This window comes from Rutidosis leptorrhynchoides, chromosome 3, assembly GCF_046630445.1.
Source record: "Rutidosis leptorrhynchoides isolate AG116_Rl617_1_P2 chromosome 3, CSIRO_AGI_Rlap_v1, whole genome shotgun sequence".
NCBI classification, from domain to species: Eukaryota; Viridiplantae; Streptophyta; class Magnoliopsida; order Asterales; family Asteraceae; genus Rutidosis; species Rutidosis leptorrhynchoides.
The window spans coordinates 13,444,068-13,453,232 of record NC_092335.1 but is presented as its reverse complement, the minus strand read 5'-3'; the positions used below and the strand labels follow the sequence as shown (position 1 = coordinate 13,453,232).

Genomic DNA, 9,165 nt, shown 5'->3' with positions numbered 1-9,165 from the left:
CATCAAAGATGTCTTAAAAATAATTATTAGTAATAATAAATGCTTTTTGAAATTTTTTTACAAAAATTAAAATACAAGTCTTATATAAAGATTATACAATATGCTTTAAAATTTGTAAATGTGTTGGTGTTATAGTATTTCCTTTTATAAACGATTTCATATTATTTTTTTAATTAAATTTAATATAAAATAATGACATCATCAAAGATGTCTTAAAAATTTTCTTTTTTATTTTGAATTATATTTATGCTTAGAAATTATTTATTTATGACATCATTAGTTTAGAGATTTAATATTAACTATAGATAGAAGTGCATATAAACTAAATTTGTACAATTACAAAAACGAATTTAAACTGTAATACATAAAAGAAGATACCTTCAAAATTGGTTGATATCCAGCCTTACTAATTTGTTTGAAGCAAAAAGAAGAAAAGTAAATTCTTTAATATTAGAGAGATCTAATGTTTCGCAAGAGAATAGTGAGTTTTTTTATTTGAGTTAATTATACCATTGGTCCCTGTGGTTTAGTTAAAATTATACCGGTAGTCCTTTTCTTTTTAAAATTATACCGATAGTCCTTGTGGTTTTCAAAATGAATAGCGATGGTCCAAAACTAAATGTCAGTTAATTGATTAACTGAATAAATTAACTGGCGTTATATTTAGGACCATCACTGTAAAAACAAATAGACAACTTCATTTTACTTTTATTTTTATTTATAAATAAATTTTCAATTCACTGGAACATCACCAACATGTGACGATGACTACCCTATTCTTCCCATTCTTTTATCTTTTTTCATACCATGTTCCTCCCCCCAAATTGTATAACTGAAATCTAAAACCCTTATTCAAGATCCAAATCAATCAATCACAATTAATCATTCATATCCAATAATCGTAAAAAAATAGAACCTTCGACATTGCAGCAAACATTCATTCATTTAAATACACAAAACCCACCTTCACTTATAAACTGTCTTTGTTCATTCCGAATTGACCACATCCGGTAACCTTCGAATCGATCAATCGATCACCTCCGTTACCTTCTCGTTCTTCAATTACCTCCGAAACAACGACCTCAATTATTGACTGCTACAGTTGATTTCAGATCTGAATCGTTCTTACCTTTATCTCGCCGCCACCGACGACCACCACGTTTAGAATCGTCGAAAGCTGTGCAACAGTTGGATTTTGTTTCTAGCGACGATGATGTTTATTATGAGCGTTAACTAAATTAATTGTTAAATGTTTTAAGCAACAGTTTAATTTTGTTTCTATATATTAATGGCGTACCAGCCATTTTTTTAGTTGAAACTGATGGTTGGGTTTTAGTTTTTTTAGTCAAGTTCATAGACTCCCTGTACTAATAATATAAGCTGTAACAATAATTACAAATATTAAATATTAATTTGGATTACTAATAAAAAATGAGTTTTTAATTTAAGTTTGAATTAATTTTGATTTAAGGATAGTTACGGAGTATAAAAAATGAGTTTTTATTTAGAATGATTTTTAGTATTGTTAAGGTTTTTTGTTTTTGGGTGGTTAAAAATTTTAGGTTTATGAATTAATGAAAATGGAGATGGAAATGAAGATGAAGGTAAAAATGATTTTTTGGAAGAGCTTCATCGTAACCTGTCATGTTACTTGTGAAATGAAAATTTATTATACACTCCGTATTATTTTATGAAGTATGAAGTATTATTATATATAATAAAAATGTAGTTGTCTAGTTTTTTTACAGTGATGGTCCTAAATATAATGCCAGTTGATTTAATCCGTTAATTAATTAACTAACATTTAGTTTTGGACCATCGCCATTCATTTTGAAAACCACAAGGACTACTGGTATAATTTTGAAAAGAAAAGGACTACTGGTATAATTTTAGTTAAACCACAGGGACCAATAGCATAATTAACTCTTTTTATTTTTATACCTTATTACTAACAATAAATGTACATATAATAAATAGGGAAATACTAATGACAACGGGGTTGTCATTAGCAAGTTTTTTTAATGTAAAAATAGTGGTATATTTGTAAGTTAGAGGTAGTTTTTTTTCATGAAACTAGATGATTATTTAAAATGTACAATCAAAAAATGCATGTACAAATCTCTTAGACCATCTTTATCCCTGAAGTGGCATGTTGGCGTGTTGCTGGGTGGGGGTGAGGTGCTTGATGAGCGTGCTAGTAAAATGGTAAATAATGGGGTGGAGTGTTAAGTGGCGTGTTGGGTGATGTGTTAAACTCTGATTGGAAGTTTGGTGAAATAGTGGATAAAAAACAATTAAAAATAAAAAAACTGACCAATAAAAAAAAAGGAAAATTGTGGCACGCTGCTTGCTTCTAAGTGCCAGTTTGACGCACGCCAGAAGCACACAAACAAACACGCTAGGGCTATAGGCGTGTTAGGCAAGCACGGGTACTAACACGCGTGCGTTAAACTCGGTCTTAATGACAACCCTTAGGGTTGTCATTAGCATTTCCCTAATAAATAATATACGGAGTAATATTATAATTTATGCTTTATATATACATTATCTATATATACGGAGCAATAACATATGTAATATATATATATATATATATAGGGAGCAATGACTGTTAAATAACCGTCATTCAAGTCGGAATTTTTCGATTTTGATCGGAAAATCTTTAGAGATGGGTGGCTGATGGATGGGTGTCGATTCAGCGAATTAAACAAAAGTTTCATGGGTCAGAAACTCCTGAAAACAACGTCATCACTTCGTTTTATGTTACAAATTTTCCTGAAACATGTGATACAAAGGATTTACGTTTGATGTGTGAATCCTATAGTGTTCTTACTGATGTTTACATAGCAGCAAAACAAGCCAAAGACGTTAAAAGATTTGGGTTCCTTCGATTCAAAGATGTGGCAAACGCTAATAGACTTGCTTCTATGCTTTCTTCTATATATCATTGTGGGTAACCAATATCTTTATGTGTCTGTAGCGAAATTTAGAAGGGGCCCACAAAAGAAATACATTGGAGAAATTAAGATACCCTATATAATCAATCTAAAATGATGTTCATCCCAGTCAAAAATAACAATTTCATTCCTAATGAGGGTGGTCAATCGTATGCTTCGGTGGTTAAAGGACAAAGACCAATTGTTAAGGAGTCTGCTATTTTGGATACAAAAATGATTGAATTAGTAGAAGACACTACAACAAATTAGTCAATTTTCCACGCTTTTTTCTTCACATTTGGTGAAGGTGTGAAAATTAATTATAAGATACTCATAAATATAAGTGTGTACGTTTATTTACACATCTGATAGTGTGAAGAACTTATATTCTTTAATAAAATTCATTTGTGTATGAATAAGTATTAGTCACATTTTAGAATGTGAAAAATTCTACCTAATTATTCATGTTTTTAGCTGTGAAGAATTGTAAATGATAAAAGTTAAGAATAAGAATCTAGAAGAAAATGCTCACGCTTTTAGCTGTTAGGAAACAAGCAACAAAAACTCACGCTTTTAGTTGTAACGAAAAAACTCACGTTTTTAGTTGTGACGAATAAAGCAATAAAAATCCACGTTTTAGATGAAGCGTGAACATATAAGAAATGTACAAATATAAATATAAACAGTTACTGATAATTGAAGTTCCAAATTCTAGGGTTTATTTTTCACGAACATCAGAGCTTGCTTATCGATAAGAATCGTAAGTCTTTTTTCAATTCTCTCGCATCACACTCTAATACTTCTATAATCTTCGTTATGTATATTCCGATTGAAGAATTCTTCTCATCTCACAGGTAAAAACAGTCGATTTATTTAATGGTTTTATAATTGTATCGTTAAACATCAACCTAATTGTCAATAGTATCGTATATGTATCAGGAATCCGATCAAGTTTCAATGATTATTGGATCTCTCCAGGTTGATCAAGTTATCATGATGTAAAGGTATGTTTATCGTAAAACCTAAATATCATTCTTCTCTGATTTCACAAATTGAGGATGCGTTTGATCAAGTTTTGTTGAGTTATGTGATAATTTCAATTTACAGTTCTTTAGATCTTGTGCATATTCATTATTATTATATAATTTGTTTATAAGAAAGGCAATTTAATTTTATTATAATTGTAAATTTAAATTGTAATCGTAATTGCAATGATCATAGTGTATCAATTAGTAGTTTCTAGATAGTCAACACAAGTGAGTGGCATCTGGTGTCAATTAGTTATAGATTTGTCCACAAGAGGCTTCAATGAATCTTGTTCTCATATGTAATTTGTTTATTGGGGATAAGTGACAGTATAATGCAGTTGTTATACTCAACTTAATATGCTTACATTGTTGCTAATAGTCACTGAATTTAGATTATCATTGTAGTATAATACTCGTGTTAACATATATACAACATTAGTATTACGTAGTAGTATAATATGCACTACCTGTACTTAAAATGATATTAGTGACTTGATTAGATTTTGATGTTTTAGAACAGCTTTTTCTTTTCAGGTCTGAAAGAGAATGAACATGCCCTTTTATGCAGAGCTGCAGTGTAACTAGTAGTTTTACACTCATTTGGTGAGGGATCCACAAGCCTCTTCTTCCAAGAGTTGTAAATGGGAAGACTTGTGAAATGGTGTTTCTTTGACACTTTAGTAGTATAAATTGCACATTTTCGGTTATCTATAGTATTCAATTTCTTTTAGCAATTATATATACATGCTTTGGAGTAATATATGTCAAGAGCATGTTTTGGTATATCTCTAAATTGAACATTTGACATAAGGTTGATGGTTTAGTGATTAGGATGTGCTTTAAGAAGCTAAGGAATCTGAGGAACTCAATTGTTGGCATATTTCTCTAGAAAGTCTGATTGATTTTATTGAACACGACAAGGAAATAAAAACAATGGAAATTTGGAAGATTATAGGCACGATAAGGATGTGCTTGTAGAAGCTTAGGAATCTGATGATAGTTGAAATCGTCCATTTACATTTCAGGTATTGATGTCAACAGTATAAACTTTAAATTATCTTTGTTATATTGTTATTTCTGTTTTTACTAATTTCTTCTGTATTAATCATGGCAACACCTTTGCAGCTGGTTTTGAGCATGTATAGTTGGGTGGTTGCCAATGACTGTGGATTAAGTTCAATACCACGAAGAACTAAGGGACACAGTTTCCATGTGTATTGTTGAAGGGACTTACCTGCTTGGACCCAAACCCAGCCAACCCAACACAATTGCCAGGTATATTTAGTATAATATCAGTTTTAGTTAATTGACCTCTAATTCTGTACGCCATGTGAAGTTTAAGGTCATAACCAATGAATATAGTAGATACGTAGCGTTCATCACTGATTCAATCTTAATTTTTCTTCTTACAAAATTTTAGTGTTGATTATGAATCCTACTTATCAGACGTATAAACCGATTGCATAAAAGATCTCCATTCAGCATAGTTAGGTGGAGTACCTAGTTTGAAAGTTCTTGTCCCTTACTCTTCTAAAGATGTGGACTTCTAAAAGCTACAATTGGAGAGACCTGTTATTATCCTTGAAAATGAGTTAGTAAAATTTTAGTTCTCATTTCTCGTTTGCTCTTTATATTTTCAGTTCTTTTCAGTTTTGTATACATGTGATTTAGGTATGATGATTCGTTCTGAGATTCTGCTATTCTGCTGAAGCCTTTGATTGAAGCTCTGTTGTAGCTGCAGATTGAAGACGTTAATCGTCTTCATGGGTACATGGCAAGCTTGAGTGATAGGATTTATTAGTGTGAAAGGGTAACATGTTGTCTAGCAATTGTATGTTGGCCCATTGATGTGCATGAAAGATGTTGAATTGGGTTATTATAAACCTGAATAACCTGTATATATGTTAGATTGTGTATATTTAATGGATATTAATAATATTCGTTTTTTCTTAAACATTCCATTACTATTTATTTAATAACTATTCTATATATATATATATATATATATATATATATATATATATATATATATATATATATATATATATCAAAACTGGGAATAAGTAAAAAACTTCACACCTAGAAGTGTGAGCAACTCAGATGAGAGATGTCAAAAACTTCACACTTGGTGGTGTAAAACGTTATTCTCGCATTTACAAATGTGAACAATTTGATAAAGAGTGCCACATGTAAAAGTGTGAACTATTTTTACATGTCCTCACACTTGAAAGGGTGAACATTATTTAAGTATAATCACGTTTAAATATGCTGAAAATTTTGTAACGCCCAAATAGCTCACACCTTGGCCAAGTGTGAACTTCGATGTTCTTCACACTTTTGAATGTTAGTATACTTCTTAATAAGTGTGTATAACCTACCATTTTGTTGTAGTGAGATGATTTGCATCAAACATCTAATCATCAGGAGATTTTGGTTGTTAAATGTAAAGAATTGATTTCTATTCATAATGTTCATCGTGTCTGTGTCAATGAAGGATTCAATGATATCAAGGTAATCCATATTGGCGGTCATTTGTTATGGTTAACTTTTTCTAACCCCGCCTCGTGCATTTCTTTCAAAGAAAATCAATTCATGAATTCTATGTTCTCGATAATCAAAGATATATCAGGAGAGTTTACTATCGACGAACGCATGATTTGGATAGAAATCAATGGACTACCATTATCTGCTTGGAAAGCCGAGACATACAAAAGGGTCGCAAACTTGTTTGGGAAGTTCATGTTCTTCGAAAGTGAACAGTACGGTCCACTAAGTGTTGGTAAATGTTGCATTTCTACTAACATAAAACACCCTATTATGGAAGATGTTGAAGTTACAATTAGTGGTGTTACTTACAAGGCATTTGTTCATGAAAAAAGTACTTGGTCTCTTAATTATCCTCTTACTGTTGAAGAGGATGATGATGATTCCGTTGATAAACTTTCAGAAGATGGTGTGAATTATTTTGATGAAGAAGTGGATGGAGGTTATAAGGAGAATGATTTGCTTCATTAAAAGGATGGTGTTCAAAGAGATGTATCCACAGAATCTTCTAAGAATTCAAAGTCTTCACTAGGCAAACCTCCAGGGTTTGAGTGTCATTTACAGAAAGATGTTGCTGGTAACAATTCATCATCTTCTTTTGGTTCATCTAAAGAATATGAATTAAATAAGATGGTGGAATTGGGAATTAAGTTGGGTTATAATGAAAGTGATTGTAGACGTTCATTTGCAGCTTTACTTGCGGATCGAGGAGGTTTCATAAATTTACAATGAATGTGTTATCATTGAATTTATGGGGGAGCAAAATATGGCGAAAACGTAATTGGGTTAAGGAATTGTGTCGTGAAAATAATGTCCAATTCTTATGTATTCAAGAGACCAAAATGATCCGGTTAGAACTTTTTCGAATTAAATCAATGTGGGGAAATTTTTTGTTTGATTTTGCTTGTAGTCTATCTCGTGGTATGTCGGGTGGAATCATTTCCATATGGGATCCTTTTTCATTTGTTAAAGAAAGAATTTGGTGGGATGATAATTATGTTATTGTCAAAGGTAAATGGCGATTTTCGGATGACGATTTTTACATGATCAATGTATATGGGCCACAAGATTTGGGTGCTAAATCTAGACTTTCGTTTAATTAATTGGATTTCCGTAACTCTCATATTGGTTATTATGTTCTTGTTGGTGATTTAAATGAAGTGAAAAATGAAAATGAACGTCTAGGATCGTTATTTAATAGTGTAATGAAGCTGATCTCTTTAACTCATTTCTTACTAATTCTGAGTTATTTGATATTCCATTATGTGGTGCCAAATATACATGGATTAATAAAACAGGATCCAAGTTAAGTTACATTGATAGAGCCTTAGTCTCCCATAATGTGCTTGATTTGTTCTCGGATTTGAGACTAACGGCTTTGAAGAGAGGTTGGTCGGATCATACTCCTATCCTTCTCCATAGACAAAAGATTGATTTTGGACCGACCCCGTTCAAGTTCTTTCATTCATGGATACAATATGAGGGGTTAGATGAAATTGTTAAATCTGTGTTTGATTCTAATGCAACGTTTGGGAATTCTTTCCAAGAGAAGTTGAAACTTGTTAAAGCTAGAGTTAATTCTTGGATAAGGGATAAGAAAGCAAACAGTATTGCTCGTTCAACCCAAATATTGACGCAACTAAATGTTTTAGAATTGTTGAAAATGTATTACATTTTAACAAGCTTAGTTTGTTTCTTGTTAAGTTTAGAGTTCTTATTTGTTGTTGCAAGAATGTGCAGGTACTTCCTGCAGCAGTTTCTTATTGTGGAAGGACCAGTTTTTGCTCACTTTGAAAGTTGTTGCTGTATTGGGCTTAATGACTTAGTGGACTCAATGTTATTGGATTTATCAAGAAAGAAACCCAAGAAGCATGGCGGTTTGCTGGAGTATATAAGGATTTTATTATTCTTATTTTAATCATTCAACCATTTTTCATCTCAAATACACAGCCGATTTATCTCTCTCTAAAAACAATTTTAGGGTTTTCTGATTTCTGATCTATAACATCATCTTGATGTGTAATTTGTTTTATTGTATTTGATACTTCAATTTTGACACTCATTATTGTAATAGTTTAGGAGATTGGTTTCTGATTTGGTGTTTCTGTTCGAACGATTGAATCTTGGTTATTGATTGTTCTAGCTTCAATTATTGAAGTTATATTGTGGTTGAATAGAATTTTTACATGGTATCAGAGCGTCACGGCCGATCGTGGTGATTATTCTTCGTTTCTGGATTTCTAGGGTTCGAAGATTTTTTGGGGATTTTTTTCGATTTTATCTTAAATCGAAGGATTTCTTGGTGGTTCTTGTCTTACTGTGGCTGCTTGTGTTGGTTTATTCGATAGATTTCTCAATCTATCGTTTGTTGCTGAAAACCCTAATTTTTTCTCAAATTAGGGTTAGGGTTTAGTGTTTGTCTGCTTGTTGCTGTTCTGCCGATTTCTTGTTTTCTGTTCTCTTCCGATGCTACATCAATCACTTGTGATTGATTGGTTACATCTAAACCTTTCTTTTTTTATTATTATCTTTTTTATTATTGTTTCTTGTTTGAAAGATTACAACCCTGTGCCCAACTCTTGATCCCAATCCATAGAGATTGGTAAAAACCTGATCAAGCACAGTCAGTTTTGATTCTTTTACTGCTTGTTTATCTG

The 9,165-nt window shown here is 31.7% G+C and overlaps 1 long non-coding RNA gene across 4 annotated transcripts; it reads left to right on the top strand.

Annotated features, from left to right (window-relative positions):
- Positions 1–3,629: 3,629 nt before the first annotated feature.
- LOC139895757 (uncharacterized) lies at positions 3,630–5,885 on the top strand. Of its 4 annotated transcripts, none has more exons than XR_011776012.1 (6): positions 3,630–3,696; positions 3,876–3,940; positions 4,499–4,989; positions 5,090–5,239; positions 5,385–5,555; positions 5,636–5,885. It is a non-coding gene; the product is annotated as an uncharacterized lncRNA (long non-coding RNA). The 4 variants fall into 4 exon arrangements; XR_011776011.1 differs by having other exon boundaries at positions 3,636–3,790; positions 5,411–5,555; XR_011776010.1 differs by having other exon boundaries at positions 3,636–3,790.
- Positions 5,886–9,165: the final 3,280 nt, after the last annotated feature.